Here is a 23049-nt window from a genome sequence, read left to right as displayed (position 1 = left end):
CACCTTCAATATCCCAGGAAAGCGAAAAATGGATAAAGAAGTTGTGGTACTTAGGCACAATGGAATATCACTCAGCCATGAAATCAATGTCATAAGGCTAGTAGCAGCAGGATGAGTGGATTTAGGTACGATGACTCTCAGTGAAATAAGTCACAGAGAAAAAGACACTTATCCTAAGATATCACTTATAGAGGGAATGTCAAAATCGCTACACTTGAACTGAATTACAAAACAGAACAGAGTCACACATTTAGAAAACACACTATGGCTGCTTAACGGGAAAGGTGAGGTGGGGTGATGCATAAAACAAGGGTTTGAAATTAGCTCAGATACCGTTCCACAAGCCAAATATGTAATAGACAAGACCTACTCCCTGCTCAGTGAACTGGACTCAACAGCCCCTATTCACCGCCCAAGAATATATCTGACGAGTAAGAGTCTTAAAACCTATGTATTGATCTCTCTCTGGAAGTGCATCAAGAGGGTGTAAAGCGGCATAAACACAGCAGTGAAAAGCAGCTAAACCCCATTATAAAAATAGATTACTTAAAAAAAACCCCATAAAACAAAGACAGTGAAAGAGAGAGAAATTCTTACAAAATCCGTTCAGGGGCTCTGATGCAACCTGGATTGACCATATCTAGACCCACAGCTGGATGAGACATGAGGCTGGACACTCTTGGGGCTGAGAGGATTGGTGAGCTTGGGTGAGCAAACGCAGACCCTTTAAAGTCCTACTGCGTGGTACCCATGCCGTGGGTCCCAAATCTCCAGGTTCAAGGGCATCTTCCTACATCGAAAACATGCGTGGGAAACCCAGAAGATGGTACACCGTGTGATCGGGAAAGGGTTCTCAAACGCACCTCATTTCTCCTCTCCTTGTGCTCGGGTTCGCCATTCCAGCCGCTCTACTAACAATCTCCCTACTTGGAGAATCTGCACCTTTAACCTCCTGTTTCGGACAGGTCGCAATTTGGCCTGAGGATGAACGGGAAGACGGGGAACCAATGAGAGACTAGCTCTAGGTGTTGGGACAGGCACAGGTCACTCTATTTTCCCATCAGGAAGAAGAATGAACCACAGGCTCAGCCTGCCCCCCGGAACCAGAATACGGCCTGAAGCAATCCTGCGCTTTGGCGGCCAGCTCCCAAAAAAGCGAGTTGACAAATGGAGCTCAGGGGCACTGCAATTCACAAACCTGCAGAGTTATAAATGATAACTCTCGTCCACAAATATATTGAGGGAAGGCAACGAAGAGGATTTGAAAACAAGGCAGAATTGCAGGAAACAGGTTTCAGGAGGCAGAGTCGACTCGCCTTGAAAGCACATGAAAAGCGGCAAAGCGTTGACAATGATGCCCTTGGCCAAAAGGGGCGTATGCGTTTTTTCCTGAATATATTCAGGAAAAAACGCATACGCCCCTTTTGGCCAACCAGGCAAGCCCGAAAGGCAAATCAGCGCTACAAAGAAGTCTCGCTTGCCATCGGTCAAAAGGGCCATGCTGAAAAAAGTGTAAAAACCAGAAATGCAGGACAGGCCATGGAGACATGGGAGCCTTGCTACGCTGATGGGCGGGCTGTAAATTGCCAGCAGCCACTCTGGAGAAGTGTACGGTGTGTCCTGAAACATGTAATAAGCACAGCTTAGAGAGCATAGGGCACTTCCACTCATGGGTGTATAAATCGGGAAACCTAAAAATCAACAAGACACAGGCACCCCAAAGTTTAGGGCTGCTCTGTTTCCAAGAACCTCCACTTCGGTACACCTTCAATATCCCAGGAAAGCGAAAAATGGATAAAGAAGTTGTGGTACTTAGGCACAATGGAATATCACTCAGCCATGAAATCAATGTCATAAGGCTAGTAGCAGCAGGATGAGTGGATTTAGGTACGATGACTCTCAGTGAAATAAGTCACAGAGAAAAAGACACTTATCCTAAGATATCACTTATAGAGGGAATGTCAAAATCGCTACACTTGAACTGAATTACAAAACAGAACAGAGTCACACATTTAGAAAACACACTATGGCTGCTTAACGGGAAAGGTGAGGTGGGGTGATGCATAAAACAAGGGTTTGAAATTAGCTCAGATACCGTTCCACAAGCCAAATATGTAATAGACAAGACCTACTCCCTGCTCAGTGAACTGGACTCAACAGCCCCTATTCACCGCCCAAGAATATATCTGACGAGTAAGAGTCTTAAAACCTATGTATTGATCTCTCTCTGGAAGTGCATCAAGAGGGTGTAAAGCGGCATAAACACAGCAGTGAAAAGCAGCTAAACCCCATTATAAAAATAGATTACTTAAAAAAAACCCCATAAAACAAAGACAGTGAAAGAGAGAGAAATTCTTACAAAATCCGTTCAGGGGCTCTGATGCAACCTGGATTGACCATATCTAGACCCACAGCTGGATGAGACATGAGGCTGGACACTCTTGGGGCTGAGAGGATTGGTGAGCTTGGGTGAGCAAACGCAGACCCTTTAAAGTCCTACTGCGTGGTACCCATGCCGTGGGTCCCAAATCTCCAGGTTCAAGGGCATCTTCCTACATCGAAAACATGCGTGGGAAACCCAGAAGATGGTACACCGTGTGATCGGGAAAGGGTTCTCAAACGCACCTCATTTCTCCTCTCCTTGTGCTCGGGTTCGCCATTCCAGCCGCTCTACTAACAATCTCCCTACTTGGAGAATCTGCACCTTTAACCTCCTGTTTCGGACAGGTCGCAATTTGGCCTGAGGATGAACGGGAAGACGGGGAACCAATGAGAGACTAGCTCTAGGTGTTGGGACAGGCACAGGTCACTCTATTTTCCCATCAGGAAGAAGAATGAACCACAGGCTCAGCCTGCCCCCCGGAACCAGAATACGGCCTGAAGCAATCCTGCGCTTTGGCGGCCAGCTCCCAAAAAAGCGAGTTGACAAATGGAGCTCAGGGGCACTGCAATTCACAAACCTGCAGAGTTATAAATGATAACTCTCGTCCACAAATATATTGAGGGAAGGCAACGAAGAGGATTTGAAAGCAAGGCAGAATTGCAGGAAACAGGTTTCAGGAGGCAGACTCGACTCGCCTTGAAAGCACATGAAAAGCGGCAAAGCGTTGACAATGATGCCCTTGGCCAAAAAGGGCGTATGCGTTTTTTCCTGAATATATTCAGGAAAAAACGCATACGCCCTTTTTGGCCAACCAGGCAAGCCCGAAAGGCAAATCAGCGCTACAAAGAAGTCTCGCTTGCCATCGGTCAAAAGGGCCATGCTGAAAAAAGTGTAAAAACCAGAAATGCAGGACAGGCCATGGAGACATGGGAGCCTTGCTACGCTGATGGGCGGGCTGTAAATTGCCAGCAGCCACTCTGGAGAAGTGTACGGTGTGTCCTGAAACATGTAATAAGCACAGCTTAGAGAGCATAGGGCACTTCCACTCATGGGCGTATAAATCGGGAAACCTAAAAATCAACAAGACACAGGCACCCCAAAGTTTAGGGCTGCTCTGTTTCCAAGAACCTCCACTTCGGTACACCTTCAATATCCCAGGAAAGCGAAAAATGGATAAAGAAGTTGTGGTACTTAGGCACAATGGAATATCACTCAGCCATGAAATCAATGTCATAAGGCTAGTAGCAGCAGGATGAGTGGATTTAGGTACGATGACTCTCAGTGAAATAAGTCACAGAGAAAAAGACACTTATCCTAAGATATCACTTATAGAGGGAATGTCAAAATCGCTACACTTGAACTGAATTACAAAACAGAACAGAGTCACACATTTAGAAAACACACTATGGCTGCTTAACGGGAAAGGTGAGGTGGGGTGATGCATAAAACAAGGGTTTGAAATTAGCTCAGATACCGTTCCACAAGCCAAATATGTAATAGACAAGACCTACTCCCTGCTCAGTGAACTGGACTCAACAGCCCCTATTCACCGCCCAAGAATATATCTGACGAGTAAGAGTCTTAAAACCTAGGTATTGATCTCTCTCTGGAAGTGCATCAAGAGGGTGTAAAGCGGCATAAACACAGCAGTGAAAAGCAGCTAAACCCCATTATAAAAATAGATTACTTAAAAAAAACCCCATAAAACAAAGACAGTGAAAGAGAGAGAAATTCTTACAAAATCCGTTCAGGGGCTCTGATGCAACCTGGATTGACCATATCTAGACCCACAGCTGGATGAGACATGAGGCTGGACACTCTTGGGGCTGAGAGGATTGGTGAGCTTGGGTGAGCAAACGCAGACCCTTTAAAGTCCTACTGCGTGGTACCCATGCCGTGGGTCCCAAATCTCCAGGTTCAAGGGCATCTTCCTACATCGAAAACATGCGTGGGAAACCCAGAAGATGGTACACCGTGTGATCGGGAAAGGGTTCTCAAACGCACCTCATTTCTCCTCTCCTTGTGCTCGGGTTCGCCATTCCAGCCGCTCTACTAACAATCTCCCTACTTGGAGAATCTGCACCTTTAACCTCCTGTTTCGGACAGGTCGCAATTTGGCCTGAGGATGAACGGGAAGACGGGGAACCAATGAGAGACTAGCTCTAGGTGTTGGGACAGGCACAGGTCACTCTATTTTCCCATCAGGAAGAAGAATGAACCACAGGCTCAGCCTGCCCCCCGGAACCAGAATACGGCCTGAAGCAATCCTGCGCTTTGGCGGCCAGCTCCCAAAAAAGCGAGTTGACAAATGGAGCTCAGGGGCACTGCAATTCACAAACCTGCAGAGTTATAAATGATAACTCTCGTCCACAAATATATTGAGGGAAGGCAACGAAGAGGATTTGAAAGCAAGGCAGAATTGCAGGAAACAGGTTTCAGGAGGCAGAGTCGACTCGCCTTGAAAGCACATGAAAAGCGGCAAAGCGTTGACAATGATGCCCTTGGCCAAAAAGGGCGTATGCGTTTTTTCCTGAATATATTCAGGAAAAAACGCATACGCCCTTTTTGGCCAACCAGGCAAGCACGAAAGGCAAATCAGCGCTACAAAGAAGTCTCGCTTGCCATCGGTCAAAAGGGCCATGCTGAAAAAAGTGTAAAAACCAGAAATGCAGGACAGGCCATGGAGACATGGGAGCCTTGCTACGCTGATGGGCGGGCTGTAAATTGCCAGCAGCCACTCTGGAGAAGTGTACGGTGTGTCCTGAAACATGTAATAAGCACAGCTTAGAGAGCATAGGGCACTTCCACTCATGGGCGTATAAATCGGGAAACCTAAAAATCAACAAGACACAGGCACCCCAAAGTTTAGGGCTGCTCTGTTTCCAAGAACCTCCACTTCGGTACACCCTCAATATCCCAGGAAAGCGAAAAATGGATAAAGAAGTTGTGGTACTTAGGCACAATGGAATATCACTCAGCCATGAAATCAATGTCATAAGGCTAGTAGCAGCAGGATGAGTGGATTTAGGTACGATGACTCTCAGTGAAATAAGTCACAGAGAAAAAGACACTTATCCTAAGATATCACTTATAGAGGGAATGTCAAAATCGCTACACTTGAACTGAATTACAAAACAGAACAGAGTCACACATTTAGAAAACACACTATGGCTGCTTAACGGGAAAGGTGAGGTGGGGTGATGCATAAAACAAGGGTTTGAAATTAGCTCAGATACCGTTCCACAAGCCAAATATGTAATAGACAAGACCTACTCCCTGCTCAGTGAACTGGACTCAACAGCCCCTATTCACCGCCCAAGAATATATCTGACGAGTAAGAGTCTTAAAACCTATGTATTGATCTCTCTCTGGAAGTGCATCAAGAGGGTGTAAAGCGGCATAAACACAGCAGTGAAAAGCAGCTAAACCCCATTATAAAAATAGATTACTTAAAAAAAACCCCATAAAACAAAGACAGTGAAAGAGAGAGAAATTCTTACAAAATCCGTTCAGGGGCTCTGATGCAACCTGGATTGACCATATCTAGACCCACAGCTGGATGAGACATGAGGCTGGACACTCTTGGGGCTGAGAGGATTGGTGAGCTTGGGTGAGCAAACGCAGACCCTTTAAAGTCCTACTGCGTGGTACCCATGCCGTGGGTCCCAAATCTCCAGGTTCAAGGGCATCTTCCTACATCGAAAACATGCGTGGGAAACCCAGAAGATGGTACACCGTGTGATCGGGAAAGGGTTCTCAAACGCACCTCATTTCTCCTCTCCTTGTGCTCGGGTTCGCCATTCCAGCCGCTCTACTAACAATCTCCCTACTTGGAGAATCTGCACCTTGAACCTCCTGTTTCGGACAGGTCGCAATTTGGCCTGAGGATGAACGGGAAGACGGGGAACCAATGAGAGACTAGCTCTAGGTGTTGGGACAGGCACAGGTCACTCTATTTTCCCATCAGGAAGAAGAATGAACCACAGGCTCAGCCTGCCCCCCGGAACCAGAATACGGCCTGAAGCAATCCTGCGCTTTGGCGGCCAGCTCCCAAAAAAGCGAGTTGACAAATGGAGCTCAGGGGCACTGCAATTCACAAACCTGCAGAGTTATAAATGATAACTCTCGTCCACAAATATATTGAGGGAAGGCAACGAAGAGGATTTGAAAGCAAGGCAGAATTGCAGGAAACAGGTTTCAGGAGGCAGAGTCGACTCGCCTTGAAAGCACATGAAAAGCGGCAAAGCGTTGACAATGATGCCCTTGGCCAAAAGGGGCGTATGCGTTTTTTCCTGAATATATTCAGGAAAAAACGCATACGCCCCTTTTGGCCAACCAGGCAAGCCCGAAAGGCAAATCAGCGCTACAAAGAAGTCTCGCTTGCCATCGGTCAAAAGGGCCATGCTGAAAAAAGTGTAAAAACCAGAAATGCAGGACAGGCCATGGAGACATGGGAGCCTTGCTACGCTGATGGGCGGGCTGTAAATTGCCAGCAGCCACTCTGGAGAAGTGTACGGTGTGTCCTGAAACATGTAATAAGCACAGCTTAGAGAGCATAGGGCACTTCCACTCATGGGCGTATAAATCGGGAAACCTAAAAATCAACAAGACACAGGCACCCCAAAGTTTAGGGCTGCTCTGTTTCCAAGAACCTCCACTTCGGTACACCTTCAATATCCCAGGAAAGCGAAAAATGGATAAAGAAGTTGTGGTACTTAGGCACAATGGAATATCACTCAGCCATGAAATCAATGTCATAAGGCTAGTAGCAGCAGGATGAGTGGATTTAGGTACGATGACTCTCAGTGAAATAAGTCACAGAGAAAAAGACACTTATCCTAAGATATCACTTATAGAGGGAATGTCAAAATCGCTACACTTGAACTGAATTACAAAACAGAACAGAGTCACACATTTAGAAAACACACTATGGCTGCTTAACGGGAAAGGTGAGGTGGGGTGATGCATAAAACAAGGGTTTGAAATTAGCTCAGATACCGTTCCACAAGCCAAATATGTAATAGACAAGACCTACTCCCTGCTCAGTGAACTGGACTCAACAGCCCCTATTCACCGCCCAAGAATATATCTGACGAGTAAGAGTCTTGAAACCTATGTATTGATCTCTCTCTGGAAGTGCATCAAGAGGGTGTAAAGCGGCATAAACACAGCAGTGAAAAGCAGCTAAACCCCATTATAAAAATAGATTACTTAAAAAAAACCCCATAAAACAAAGACAGTGAAAGAGAGAGAAATTCTTACAAAATCCGTTCAGGGGCTCTGATGCAACCTGGATTGACCATATCTAGACCCACAGCTGGATGAGACATGAGGCTGGACACTCTTGGGGCTGAGAGGATTGGTGAGCTTGGGTGAGCAAACGCAGACCCTTTAAAGTCCTACTGCGTGGTACCCATGCCGTGGGTCCCAAATCTCCAGGTTCAAGGGCATCTTCCTACATCGAAAACATGCGTGGGAAACCCAGAAGATGGTACACCGTGTGATCGGGAAAGGGTTCTCAAACGCACCTCATTTCTCCTCTCCTTGTGCTCGGGTTCGCCATTCCAGCCGCTCTACTAACAATCTCCCTACTTGGAGAATCTGCACCTTTAACCTCCTGTTTCGGACAGGTCGCAATTTGGCCTGAGGATGAACGGGAAGACGGGGAACCAATGAGAGACTAGCTCTAGGTGTTGGGACAGGCACAGGTCACTCTATTTTCCCATCAGGAAGAAGAATGAACCACAGGCTCAGCCTGCCCCCCGGAACCAGAATACGGCCTGAAGCAATCCTGCGCTTTGGCGGCCAGCTCCCAAAAAAGCGAGTTGACAAATGGAGCTCAAGGGCACTGCAATTCACAAACCTGCAGAGTTATAAATGATAACTCTCGTCCACAAATATATTGAGGGAAGGCAACGAAGAGGATTTGAAAGCAAGGCAGAATTGCAGGAAACAGGTTTCAGGAGGCAGAGTCGACTCGCCTTGAAAGCACATGAAAAGCGGCAAAGCGTTGACAATGATGCCCTTGGCCAAAAGGGGCGTATGCGTTTTTTCCTGAATATATTCAGGAAAAAACGCATACGCCCCTTTTGGCCAACCAGGCAAGCCCGAAAGGCAAATCAGCGCTACAAAGAAGTCTCGCTTGCCATCGGTCAAAAGGGCCATGCTGAAAAAAGTGTAAAAACCAGAAATGCAGGACAGGCCATGGAGACATGGGAGCCTTGCTACGCTGATGGGCGGGCTGTAAATTGCCAGCAGCCACTCTGGAGAAGTGTACGGTGTGTCCTGAAACATGTAATAAGCACAGCTTAGAGAGCATAGGGCACTTCCACTCATGGGCGTATAAATCGGGAAACCTAAAAATCAACAAGACACAGGCACCCCAAAGTTTAGGGCTGCTCTGTTTCCAAGAACCTCCACTTCGGTACACCTTCAATATCCCAGGAAAGCGAAAAATGGATAAAGAAGTTGTGGTACTTAGGCACAATGGAATATCACTCAGCCATGAAATCAATGTCATAAGGCTAGTAGCAGCAGGATGAGTGGATTTAGGTACGATGACTCTCAGTGAAATAAGTCACAGAGAAAAAGACACTTATCCTAAGATATCACTTATAGAGGGAATGTCAAAATCGCTACACTTGAACTGAATTACAAAACAGAACAGAGTCACACATTTAGAAAACACACTATGGCTGCTTAACGGGAAAGGTGAGGTGGGGTGATGCATAAAACAAGGGTTTGAAATTAGCTCAGATACCGTTCCACAAGCCAAATATGTAATAGACAAGACCTACTCCCTGCTCAGTGAACTGGACTCAACAGCCCCTATTCACCGCCCAAGAATATATCTGACGAGTAAGAGTCTTAAAACCTATGTATTGATCTCTCTCTGGAAGTGCATCAAGAGGGTGTAAAGCGGCATAAACACAGCAGTGAAAAGCAGCTAAACCCCATTATAAAAATAGATTACTTAAAAAAAACCCCATAAAACAAAGACAGTGAAAGAGAGAGAAATTCTTACAAAATCCGTTCAGGGGCTCTGATGCAACCTGGATTGACCATATCTAGACCCACAGCTGGATGAGACATGAGGCTGGACACTCTTGGGGCTGAGAGGATTGGTGAGCTTGGGTGAGCAAACGCAGACCCTTTAAAGTCCTACTGCGTGGTACCCATGCCGTGGGTCCCAAATCTCCAGGTTCAAGGGCATCTTCCTACATCGAAAACATGCGTGGGAAACCCAGAAGATGGTACACCGTGTGATCGGGAAAGGGTTCTCAAACGCACCTCATTTCTCCTCTCCTTGTGCTCGGGTTCGCCATTCCAGCCGCTCTACTAACAATCTCCCTACTTGGAGAATCTGCACCTTTAACCTCCTGTTTCGGACAGGTCGCAATTTGGCCTGAGGATGAACGGGAAGACGGGGAACCAATGAGAGACTAGCTCTAGGTGTTGGGACAGGCACAGGTCACTCTATTTTCCCATCAGGAAGAAGAATGAACCACAGGCTCAGCCTGCCCCCCGGAACCAGAATACGGCCTGAAGCAATCCTGCGCTTTGGCGGCCAGCTCCCAAAAAAGCGAGTTGACAAATGGAGCTCAGGGGCACTGCAATTCACAAACCTGCAGAGTTATAAATGATAACTCTCGTCCACAAATATATTGAGGGAAGGCAACGAAGAGGATTTGAAAACAAGGCAGAATTGCAGGAAACAGGTTTCAGGAGGCAGAGTCGACTCGCCTTGAAAGCACATGAAAAGCGGCAAAGCGTTGACAATGATGCCCTTGGCCAAAAGGGGCGTATGCGTTTTTTCCTGAATATATTCAGGAAAAAACGCATACGCCCCTTTTGGCCAACCAGGCAAGCCCGAAAGGCAAATCAGCGCTACAAAGAAGTCTCGCTTGCCATCGGTCAAAAGGGCCATGCTGAAAAAAGTGTAAAAACCAGAAATGCAGGACAGGCCATGGAGACATGGGAGCCTTGCTACGCTGATGGGCGGGCTGTAAATTGCCAGCAGCCACTCTGGAGAAGTGTACGGTGTGTCCTGAAACATGTAATAAGCACAGCTTAGAGAGCATAGGGCACTTCCACTCATGGGTGTATAAATCGGGAAACCTAAAAATCAACAAGACACAGGCACCCCAAAGTTTAGGGCTGCTCTGTTTCCAAGAACCTCCACTTCGGTACACCTTCAATATCCCAGGAAAGCGAAAAATGGATAAAGAAGTTGTGGTACTTAGGCACAATGGAATATCACTCAGCCATGAAATCAATGTCATAAGGCTAGTAGCAGCAGGATGAGTGGATTTAGGTACGATGACTCTCAGTGAAATAAGTCACAGAGAAAAAGACACTTATCCTAAGATATCACTTATAGAGGGAATGTCAAAATCGCTACACTTGAACTGAATTACAAAACAGAACAGAGTCACACATTTAGAAAACACACTATGGCTGCTTAACGGGAAAGGTGAGGTGGGGTGATGCATAAAACAAGGGTTTGAAATTAGCTCAGATACCGTTCCACAAGCCAAATATGTAATAGACAAGACCTACTCCCTGCTCAGTGAACTGGACTCAACAGCCCCTATTCACCGCCCAAGAATATATCTGACGAGTAAGAGTCTTAAAACCTATGTATTGATCTCTCTCTGGAAGTGCATCAAGAGGGTGTAAAGCGGCATAAACACAGCAGTGAAAAGCAGCTAAACCCCATTATAAAAATAGATTACTTAAAAAAAACCCCATAAAACAAAGACAGTGAAAGAGAGAGAAATTCTTACAAAATCCGTTCAGGGGCTCTGATGCAACCTGGATTGACCATATCTAGACCCACAGCTGGATGAGACATGAGGCTGGACACTCTTGGGGCTGAGAGGATTGGTGAGCTTGGGTGAGCAAACGCAGACCCTTTAAAGTCCTACTGCGTGGTACCCATGCCGTGGGTCCCAAATCTCCAGGTTCAAGGGCATCTTCCTACATCGAAAACATGCGTGGGAAACCCAGAAGATGGTACACCGTGTGATCGGGAAAGGGTTCTCAAACGCACCTCATTTCTCCTCTCCTTGTGCTCGGGTTCGCCATTCCAGCCGCTCTACTAACAATCTCCCTACTTGGAGAATCTGCACCTTTAACCTCCTGTTTCGGACAGGTCGCAATTTGGCCTGAGGATGAACGGGAAGACGGGGAACCAATGAGAGACTAGCTCTAGGTGTTGGGACAGGCACAGGTCACTCTATTTTCCCATCAGGAAGAAGAATGAACCACAGGCTCAGCCTGCCCCCCGGAACCAGAATACGGCCTGAAGCAATCCTGCGCTTTGGCGGCCAGCTCCCAAAAAAGCGAGTTGACAAATGGAGCTCAGGGGCACTGCAATTCACAAACCTGCAGAGTTATAAATGATAACTCTCGTCCACAAATATATTGAGGGAAGGCAACGAAGAGGATTTGAAAGCAAGGCAGAATTGCAGGAAACAGGTTTCAGGAGGCAGACTCGACTCGCCTTGAAAGCACATGAAAAGCGGCAAAGCGTTGACAATGATGCCCTTGGCCAAAAAGGGCGTATGCGTTTTTTCCTGAATATATTCAGGAAAAAACGCATACGCCCTTTTTGGCCAACCAGGCAAGCCCGAAAGGCAAATCAGCGCTACAAAGAAGTCTCGCTTGCCATCGGTCAAAAGGGCCATGCTGAAAAAAGTGTAAAAACCAGAAATGCAGGACAGGCCATGGAGACATGGGAGCCTTGCTACGCTGATGGGCGGGCTGTAAATTGCCAGCAGCCACTCTGGAGAAGTGTACGGTGTGTCCTGAAACATGTAATAAGCACAGCTTAGAGAGCATAGGGCACTTCCACTCATGGGCGTATAAATCGGGAAACCTAAAAATCAACAAGACACAGGCACCCCAAAGTTTAGGGCTGCTCTGTTTCCAAGAACCTCCACTTCGGTACACCTTCAATATCCCAGGAAAGCGAAAAATGGATAAAGAAGTTGTGGTACTTAGGCACAATGGAATATCACTCAGCCATGAAATCAATGTCATAAGGCTAGTAGCAGCAGGATGAGTGGATTTAGGTACGATGACTCTCAGTGAAATAAGTCACAGAGAAAAAGACACTTATCCTAAGATATCACTTATAGAGGGAATGTCAAAATCGCTACACTTGAACTGAATTACAAAACAGAACAGAGTCACACATTTAGAAAACACACTATGGCTGCTTAACGGGAAAGGTGAGGTGGGGTGATGCATAAAACAAGGGTTTGAAATTAGCTCAGATACCGTTCCACAAGCCAAATATGTAATAGACAAGACCTACTCCCTGCTCAGTGAACTGGACTCAACAGCCCCTATTCACCGCCCAAGAATATATCTGACGAGTAAGAGTCTTAAAACCTATGTATTGATCTCTCTCTGGAAGTGCATCAAGAGGGTGTAAAGCGGCATAAACACAGCAGTGAAAAGCAGCTAAACCCCATTATAAAAATAGATTACTTAAAAAAAACCCCATAAAACAAAGACAGTGAAAGAGAGAGAAATTCTTACAAAATCCGTTCAGGGGCTCTGATGCAACCTGGATTGACCATATCTAGACCCACAGCTGGATGAGACATGAGGCTGGACACTCTTGGGGCTGAGAGGATTGGTGAGCTTGGGTGAGCAAACGCAGACCCTTTAAAGTCCTACTGCGTGGTACCCATGCCGTGGGTCCCAAATCTCCAGGTTCAAGGGCATCTTCCTACATCGAAAACATGCGTGGGAAACCCAGAAGATGGTACACCGTGTGATCGGGAAAGGGTTCTCAAACGCACCTCATTTCTCCTCTCCTTGTGCTCGGGTTCGCCATTCCAGCCGCTCTACTAACAATCTCCCTACTTGGAGAATCTGCACCTTTAACCTCCTGTTTCGGACAGGTCGCAATTTGGCCTGAGGATGAACGGGAAGACGGGGAACCAATGAGAGACTAGCTCTAGGTGTTGGGACAGGCACAGGTCACTCTATTTTCCCATCAGGAAGAAGAATGAACCACAGGCTCAGCCTGCCCCCCGGAACCAGAATACGGCCTGAAGCAATCCTGCGCTTTGGCGGCCAGCTCCCAAAAAAGCGAGTTGACAAATGGAGCTCAGGGGCACTGCAATTCACAAACCTGCAGAGTTATAAATGATAACTCTCGTCCACAAATATATTGAGGGAAGGCAACGAAGAGGATTTGAAAACAAGGCAGAATTGCAGGAAACAGGTTTCAGGAGGCAGAGTCGACTCGCCTTGAAAGCACATGAAAAGCGGCAAAGCGTTGACAATGATGCCCTTGGCCAAAAGGGGCGTATGCGTTTTTTCCTGAATATATTCAGGAAAAAACGCATACGCCCCTTTTGGCCAACCAGGCAAGCCCGAAAGGCAAATCAGCGCTACAAAGAAGTCTCGCTTGCCATCGGTCAAAAGGGCCATGCTGAAAAAAGTGTAAAAACCAGAAATGCAGGACAGGCCATGGAGACATGGGAGCCTTGCTACGCTGATGGGCGGGCTGTAAATTGCCAGCAGCCACTCTGGAGAAGTGTACGGTGTGTCCTGAAACATGTAATAAGCACAGCTTAGAGAGCATAGGGCACTTCCACTCATGGGTGTATAAATCGGGAAACCTAAAAATCAACAAGACACAGGCACCCCAAAGTTTAGGGCTGCTCTGTTTCCAAGAACCTCCACTTCGGTACACCTTCAATATCCCAGGAAAGCGAAAAATGGATAAAGAAGTTGTGGTACTTAGGCACAATGGAATATCACTCAGCCATGAAATCAATGTCATAAGGCTAGTAGCAGCAGGATGAGTGGATTTAGGTACGATGACTCTCAGTGAAATAAGTCACAGAGAAAAAGACACTTATCCTAAGATATCACTTATAGAGGGAATGTCAAAATCGCTACACTTGAACTGAATTACAAAACAGAACAGAGTCACACATTTAGAAAACACACTATGGCTGCTTAACGGGAAAGGTGAGGTGGGGTGATGCATAAAACAAGGGTTTGAAATTAGCTCAGATACCGTTCCACAAGCCAAATATGTAATAGACAAGACCTACTCCCTGCTCAGTGAACTGGACTCAACAGCCCCTATTCACCGCCCAAGAATATATCTGACGAGTAAGAGTCTTAAAACCTATGTATTGATCTCTCTCTGGAAGTGCATCAAGAGGGTGTAAAGCGGCATAAACACAGCAGTGAAAAGCAGCTAAACCCCATTATAAAAATAGATTACTTAAAAAAAACCCCATAAAACAAAGACAGTGAAAGAGAGAGAAATTCTTACAAAATCCGTTCAGGGGCTCTGATGCAACCTGGATTGACCATATCTAGACCCACAGCTGGATGAGACATGAGGCTGGACACTCTTGGGGCTGAGAGGATTGGTGAGCTTGGGTGAGCAAACGCAGACCCTTTAAAGTCCTACTGCGTGGTACCCATGCCGTGGGTCCCAAATCTCCAGGTTCAAGGGCATCTTCCTACATCGAAAACATGCGTGGGAAACCCAGAAGATGGTACACCGTGTGATCGGGAAAGGGTTCTCAAACGCACCTCATTTCTCCTCTCCTTGTGCTCGGGTTCGCCATTCCAGCCGCTCTACTAACAATCTCCCTACTTGGAGAATCTGCACCTTTAACCTCCTGTTTCGGACAGGTCGCAATTTGGCCTGAGGATGAACGGGAAGACGGGGAACCAATGAGAGACTAGCTCTAGGTGTTGGGACAGGCACAGGTCACTCTATTTTCCCATCAGGAAGAAGAATGAACCACAGGCTCAGCCTGCCCCCCGGAACCAGAATACGGCCTGAAGCAATCCTGCGCTTTGGCGGCCAGCTCCCAAAAAAGCGAGTTGACAAATGGAGCTCAGGGGCACTGCAATTCACAAACCTGCAGAGTTATAAATGATAACTCTCGTCCACAAATATATTGAGGGAAGGCAACGAAGAGGATTTGAAAGCAAGGCAGAATTGCAGGAAACAGGTTTCAGGAGGCAGACTCGACTCGCCTTGAAAGCACATGAAAAGCGGCAAAGCGTTGACAATGATGCCCTTGGCCAAAAAGGGCGTATGCGTTTTTTCCTGAATATATTCAGGAAAAAACGCATACGCCCTTTTTGGCCAACCAGGCAAGCCCGAAAGGCAAATCAGCGCTACAAAGAAGTCTCGCTTGCCATCGGTCAAAAGGGCCATGCTGAAAAAAGTGTAAAAACCAGAAATGCAGGACAGGCCATGGAGACATGGGAGCCTTGCTACGCTGATGGGCGGGCTGTAAATTGCCAGCAGCCACTCTGGAGAAGTGTACGGTGTGTCCTGAAACATGTAATAAGCACAGCTTAGAGAGCATAGGGCACTTCCACTCATGGGCGTATAAATCGGGAAACCTAAAAATCAACAAGACACAGGCACCCCAAAGTTTAGGGCTGCTCTGTTTCCAAGAACCTCCACTTCGGTACACCTTCAATATCCCAGGAAAGCGAAAAATGGATAAAGAAGTTGTGGTACTTAGGCACAATGGAATATCACTCAGCCATGAAATCAATGTCATAAGGCTAGTAGCAGCAGGATGAGTGGATTTAGGTACGATGACTCTCAGTGAAATAAGTCACAGAGAAAAAGACACTTATCCTAAGATATCACTTATAGAGGGAATGTCAAAATCGCTACACTTGAACTGAATTACAAAACAGAACAGAGTCACACATTTAGAAAACACACTATGGCTGCTTAACGGGAAAGGTGAGGTGGGGTGATGCATAAAACAAGGGTTTGAAATTAGCTCAGATACCGTTCCACAAGCCAAATATGTAATAGACAAGACCTACTCCCTGCTCAGTGAACTGGACTCAACAGCCCCTATTCACCGCCCAAGAATATATCTGACGAGTAAGAGTCTTAAAACCTATGTATTGATCTCTCTCTGGAAGTGCATCAAGAGGGTGTAAAGCGGCATAAACACAGCAGTGAAAAGCAGCTAAACCCCATTATAAAAATAGATTACTTAAAAAAAACCCCATAAAACAAAGACAGTGAAAGAGAGAGAAATTCTTACAAAATCCGTTCAGGGGCTCTGATGCAACCTGGATTGACCATATCTAGACCCACAGCTGGATGAGACATGAGGCTGGACACTCTTGGGGCTGAGAGGATTGGTGAGCTTGGGTGAGCAAACGCAGACCCTTTAAAGTCCTACTGCGTGGTACCCATGCCGTGGGTCCCAAATCTCCAGGTTCAAGGGCATCTTCCTACATCGAAAACATGCGTGGGAAACCCAGAAGATGGTACACCGTGTGATCGGGAAAGGGTTCTCAAACGCACCTCATTTCTCCTCTCCTTGTGCTCGGGTTCGCCATTCCAGCCGCTCTACTAACAATCTCCCTACTTGGAGAATCTGCACCTTTAACCTCCTGTTTCGGACAGGTCGCAATTTGGCCTGAGGATGAACGGGAAGACGGGGAACCAATGAGAGACTAGCTCTAGGTGTTGGGACAGGCACAGGTCACTCTATTTTCCCATCAGGAAGAAGAATGAACCACAGGCTCAGCCTGCCCCCCGGAACCAGAATACGGCCTGAAGCAATCCTGCGCTTTGGCGGCCAGCTCCCAAAAAAGCGAGTTGACAAATGGAGCTCAGGGGCACTGCAATTCACAAACCTGCAGAGTTATAAATGATAACTCTCGTCCACAAATATATTGAGGGAAGGCAACGAAGAGGATTTGAAAGCAAGGCAGAATTGCAGGAAACAGGTTTCAGGAGGCAGACTCGACTCGCCTTGAAAGCACATGAAAAGCGGCAAAGCGTTGACAATGATGCCCTTGGCCAAAAAGGGCGTATGCGTTTTTTCCTGAATATATTCAGGAAAAAACGCATACGCCCTTTTTGGCCAACCAGGCAAGCCCGAAAGGCAAATCAGCGCTACAAAGAAGTCTCGCTTGCCATCGGTCAAAAGGGCCATGCTGAAAAAAGTGTAAAAACCAGAAATGCAGGACAGGCCATGGAGACATGGGAGCCTTGCTACGCTGATGGGCGGGCTGTAAATTGCCAGCAGCCACTCTGGAGAAGTGTACGGTGTGTCCTGAAACATGTAATAAGCACAGCTTAGAGAGCATAGGGCACTTCCACTCATGGGCGTATAAATCGGGAAACCTAAAAATCAACAAGACACAGGCACCCCAAAGTTTAGGGCTGCTCTGTTTCCAAGAACCTCCACTTCGGTACACCTTCAATATCCCAGGAAAGCGAAAAATGGATAAAGAAGTTGTGGTACTTAGGCACAATGGAATATCACTCAGCCATGAAATCAATGTCATAAGGCTAGTAGCAGCAGGATGAGTGGATTTAGGTACGATGACTCTCAGTGAAATAAGTCACAGAGAAAAAGACACTTATCCTAAGATATCACTTATAGAGGGAATGTCAAAATCGCTACACTTGAACTGAATTACAAAACAGAACAGAGTCACACATTTAGAAAACACACTATGGCTGCTTAACGGGAAAGGTGAGGTGGGGTGATGCATAAAACAAGGGTTTGAAATTAGCTCAGATACCGTTCCACAAGCCAAATATGTAATAGACAAGACCTACTCCCTGCTCAGTGAACTGGACTCAACAGCCCCTATTCACCGCCCAAGAATATATCTGACGAGTAAGAGTCTTAAAACCTATGTATTGATCTCTCTCTGGAAGTGCATCAAGAGGGTGTAAAGCGGCATAAACACAGCAGTGAAAAGCAGCTAAACCCCATTATAAAAATAGATTACTTAAAAAAAACCCCATAAAACAAAGACAGTGAAAGAGAGAGAAATTCTTACAAAATCCGTTCAGGGGCTCTGATGCAACCTGGATTGACCATATCTAGACCCACAGCTGGATGAGACATGAGGCTGGACACTCTTGGGGCTGAGAGGATTGGTGAGCTTGGGTGAGCAAACGCAGACCCTTTAAAGTCCTACTGCGTGGTACCCATGCCGTGGGTCCCAAATCTCCAGGTTCAAGGGCATCTTCCTACATCGAAAACATGCGTGGGAAACCCAGAAGATGGTACACCGTGTGATCGGGAAAGGGTTCTCAAACGCACCTCATTTCTCCTCTCCTTGTGCTCGGGTTCGCCATTCCAGCCGCTCTACTAACAATCTCCCTACTTGGAGAATCTGCACCTTGAACCTCCTGTTTCGGACAGGTCGCAATTTGGCCTGAGGATGAACGGGAAGACGGGGAACCAATGAGAGACTAGCTCTAGGTGTTGGGACAGGCACAGGTCACTCTATTTTCCCATCAGGAAGAAGAATGAACCACAGGCTCAGCCTGCCCCCCGGAACCAGAATACGGCCTGAAGCAATCCTGCGCTTTGGCGGCCAGCTCCCAAAAAAGCGAGTTGACAAATGGAGCTCAAGGGCACTGCAATTCACAAACCTGCAGAGTTATAAATGATAACTCTCGTCCACAAATATATTGAGGGAAGGCAACGAAGAGGATTTGAAAGCAAGGCAGAATTGCAGGAAACAGGTTTCAGGAGGCAGAGTCGACTCGCCTTGAAAGCACATGAAAAGCGGCAAAGCGTTGACAATGATGCCCTTGGCCAAAAGGGGCGTATGCGTTTTTTCCTGAATATATTCAGGAAAAAACGCATACGCCCCTTTTGGCCAACCAGGCAAGCCCGAAAGGCAAATCAGCGCTACAAAGAAGTCTCGCTTGCCATCGGTCAAAAGGGCCATGCTGAAAAAAGTGTAAAAACCAGAAATGCAGGACAGGCCATGGAGACATGGGAGCCTTGCTACGCTGATGGGCGGGCTGTAAATTGCCAGCAGCCACTCTGGAGAAGTGTACGGTGTGTCCTGAAACATGTAATAAGCACAGCTTAGAGAGCATAGGGCACTTCCACTCATGGGCGTATAAATCGGGAAACCTAAAAATCAACAAGACACAGGCACCCCAAAGTTTAGGGCTGCTCTGTTTCCAAGAACCTCCACTTCGGTACACCTTCAATATCCCAGGAAAGCGAAAAATGGATAAAGAAGTTGTGGTACTTAGGCACAATGGAATATCACTCAGCCATGAAATCAATGTCATAAGGCTAGTAGCAGCAGGATGAGTGGATTTAGGTACGATGACTCTCAGTGAAATAAGTCACAGAGAAAAAGACACTTATCCTAAGATATCACTTATAGAGGGAATGTCAAAATCGCTACACTTGAACTGAATTACAAAACAGAACAGAGTCACACATTTAGAAAACACACTATGGCTGCTTAACGGGAAAGGTGAGGTGGGGTGATGCATAAAACAAGGGTTTGAAATTAGCTCAGATACCGTTCCACAAGCCAAATATGTAATAGACAAGACCTACTCCCTGCTCAGTGAACTGGACTCAACAGCCCCTATTCACCGCCCAAGAATATATCTGACGAGTAAGAGTCTTAAAACCTATGTATTGATCTCTCTCTGGAAGTGCATCAAGAGGGTGTAAAGCGGCATAAACACAGCAGTGAAAAGCAGCTAAACCCCATTATAAAAATAGATTACTTAAAAAAAACCCCATAAAACAAAGACAGTGAAAGAGAGAGAAATTCTTACAAAATCCGTTCAGGGGCTCTGATGCAACCTGGATTGACCATATCTAGACCCACAGCTGGATGAGACATGAGGCTGGACACTCTTGGGGCTGAGAGGATTGGTGAGCTTGGGTGAGCAAACGCAGACCCTTTAAAGTCCTACTGCGTGGTACCCATGCCGTGGGTCCCAAATCTCCAGGTTCAAGGGCATCTTCCTACATCGAAAACATGCGTGGGAAACCCAGAAGATGGTACACCGTGTGATCGGGAAAGGGTTCTCAAACGCACCTCATTTCTCCTCTCCTTGTGCTCGGGTTCGCCATTCCAGCCGCTCTACTAACAATCTCCCTACTTGGAGAATCTGCACCTTTAACCTCCTGTTTCGGACAGGTCGCAATTTGGCCTGAGGATGAACGGGAAGACGGGGAACCAATGAGAGACTAGCTCTAGGTGTTGGGACAGGCACAGGTCACTCTATTTTCCCATCAGGAAGAAGAATGAACCACAGGCTCAGCCTGCCCCCCGGAACCAGAATACGGCCTGAAGCAATCCTGCGCTTTGGCGGCCAGCTCCCAAAAAAGCGAGTTGACAAATGGAGCTCAGGGGCACTGCAATTCACAAACCTGCAGAGTTATAAATGATAACTCTCGTCCACAAATATATTGAGGGAAGGCAACGAAGAGGATTTGAAAGCAAGGCAGAATTGCAGGAAACAGGTTTCAGGAGGCAGAGTCGACTCGCCTTGAAAGCACATGAAAAGCGGCAAAGCGTTGACAATGATGCCCTTGGCCAAAAAGGGCGTATGCGTTTTTTCCTGAATATATTCAGGAAAAAACGCATACGCCCTTTTTGGCCAACCAGGCAAGCACGAAAGGCAAATCAGCGCTACAAAGAAGTCTCGCTTGCCATCGGTCAAAAGGGCCATGCTGAAAAAAGTGTAAAAACCAGAAATGCAGGACAGGCCATGGAGACATGGGAGCCTTGCTACGCTGATGGGCGGGCTGTAAATTGCCAGCAGCCACTCTGGAGAAGTGTACGGTGTGTCCTGAAACATGTAATAAGCACAGCTTAGAGAGCATAGGGCACTTCCACTCATGGGCGTATAAATCGGGAAACCTAAAAATCAACAAGACACAGGCACCCCAAAGTTTAGGGCTGCTCTGTTTCCAAGAACCTCCACTTCGGTACACCCTCAATATCCCAGGAAAGCGAAAAATGGATAAAGAAGTTGTGGTACTTAGGCACAATGGAATATCACTCAGCCATGAAATCAATGTCATAAGGCTAGTAGCAGCAGGATGAGTGGATTTAGGTACGATGACTCTCAGTGAAATAAGTCACAGAGAAAAAGACACTTATCCTAAGATATCACTTATAGAGGGAATGTCAAAATCGCTACACTTGAACTGAATTACAAAACAGAACAGAGTCACACATTTAGAAAACACACTATGGCTGCTTAACGGGAAAGGTGAGGTGGGGTGATGCATAAAACAAGGGTTTGAAATTAGCTCAGATACCGTTCCACAAGCTAAATATGTAATAGACAAGACCTACTCCCTGCTCAGTGAACTGGACTCAACAGCCCCTATTCACCGCCCAAGAATATATCTGACGAGTAAGAGTCTTAAAACCTAGGTATTGATCTCTCTCTGGAAGTGCATCAAGAGGGTGTAAAGCGGCATAAACACAGCAGTGAAAAGCAGCTAAACCCCATTATAAAAATAGATTACTTAAAAAAAACCCCATAAAACAAAGACAGTGAAAGAGAGAGAAATTCTTACAAAATCCGTTCAGGGGCTCTGATGCAACCTGGATTGACCATATCTAGACCCACAGCTGGATGAGACATGAGGCTGGACACTCTTGGGGCTGAGAGGATTGGTGAGCTTGGGTGAGCAAACGCAGACCCTTTAAAGTCTTACTGCGTGGTACCCATGCCGTGGGTCCCAAATCTCCAGGTTCAAGGGCATCTTCCTACATCGAAAACATGCGTGGGAAACCCAGAAGATGGTACACCGTGTGATCGGGAAAGGGTTCTCAAACGCACCTCATTTCTCCTCTCCTTGTGCTCGGGTTCGCCATTCCAGCCGCTCTACTAACAATCTCCCTACTTGGAGAATCTGCACCTTGAACCTCCTGTTTCGGACAGGTCGCAATTTGGCCTGAGGATGAACGGGAAGACGGGGAACCAATGAGAGACTAGCTCTAGGTGTTGGGACAGGCACAGGTCACTCTATTTTCCCATCAGGAAGAAGAATGAACCACAGGCTCAGCCTGCCCCCCGGAACCAGAATACGGCCTGAAGCAATCCTGCGCTTTGGCGGCCAGCTCCCAAAAAAGCGAGTTGACAAATGGAGCTCAAGGGCACTGCAATTCACAAACCTGCAGAGTTATAAATGATAACTCTCGTCCACAAATATATTGAGGGAAGGCAACGAAGAGGATTTGAAAGCAAGGCAGAATTGCAGGAAACAGGTTTCAGGAGGCAGAGTCGACTCGCCTTGAAAGCACATGAAAAGCGGCAAAGCGTTGACAATGATGCCCTTGGCCAAAAGGGGCGTATGCGTTTTTTCCTGAATATATTCAGGAAAAAACGCATACGCCCCTTTTGGCCAACCAGGCAAGCCCGAAAGGCAAATCAGCGCTACAAAGAAGTCTCGCTTGCCATCGGTCAAAAGGGCCATGCTGAAAAAAGTGTAAAAACCAGAAATGCAGGACAGGCCATGGAGACATGGGAGCCTTGCTACGCTGATGGGCGGGCTGTAAATTGCCAGCAGCCACTCTGGAGAAGTGTACGGTGTGTCCTGAAACATGTAATAAGCACAGCTTAGAGAGCATAGGGCACTTCCACTCATGGGCGTATAAATCGGGAAACCTAAAAATCAACAAGACACAGGCACCCCAAAGTTTAGGGCTGCTCTGTTTCCAAGAACCTCCACTTCGGTACACCTTCAATATCCCAGGAAAGCGAAAAATGGATAAAGAAGTTGTGGTACTTAGGCACAATGGAATATCACTCAGCCATGAAATCAATGTCATAAGGCTAGTAGCAGCAGGATGAGTGGATTTAGGTACGATGACTCTCAGTG

The sequence above is a fragment of the Eubalaena glacialis genome, chromosome 7 (genome assembly GCF_028564815.1).
Source record: "Eubalaena glacialis isolate mEubGla1 chromosome 7, mEubGla1.1.hap2.+ XY, whole genome shotgun sequence".
NCBI classification, from domain to species: domain Eukaryota; kingdom Metazoa; phylum Chordata; class Mammalia; order Artiodactyla; family Balaenidae; genus Eubalaena; species Eubalaena glacialis.
The sequence above is the reverse complement of the archived record's forward strand: the minus strand, read 5'-3'. Positions refer to the sequence as shown.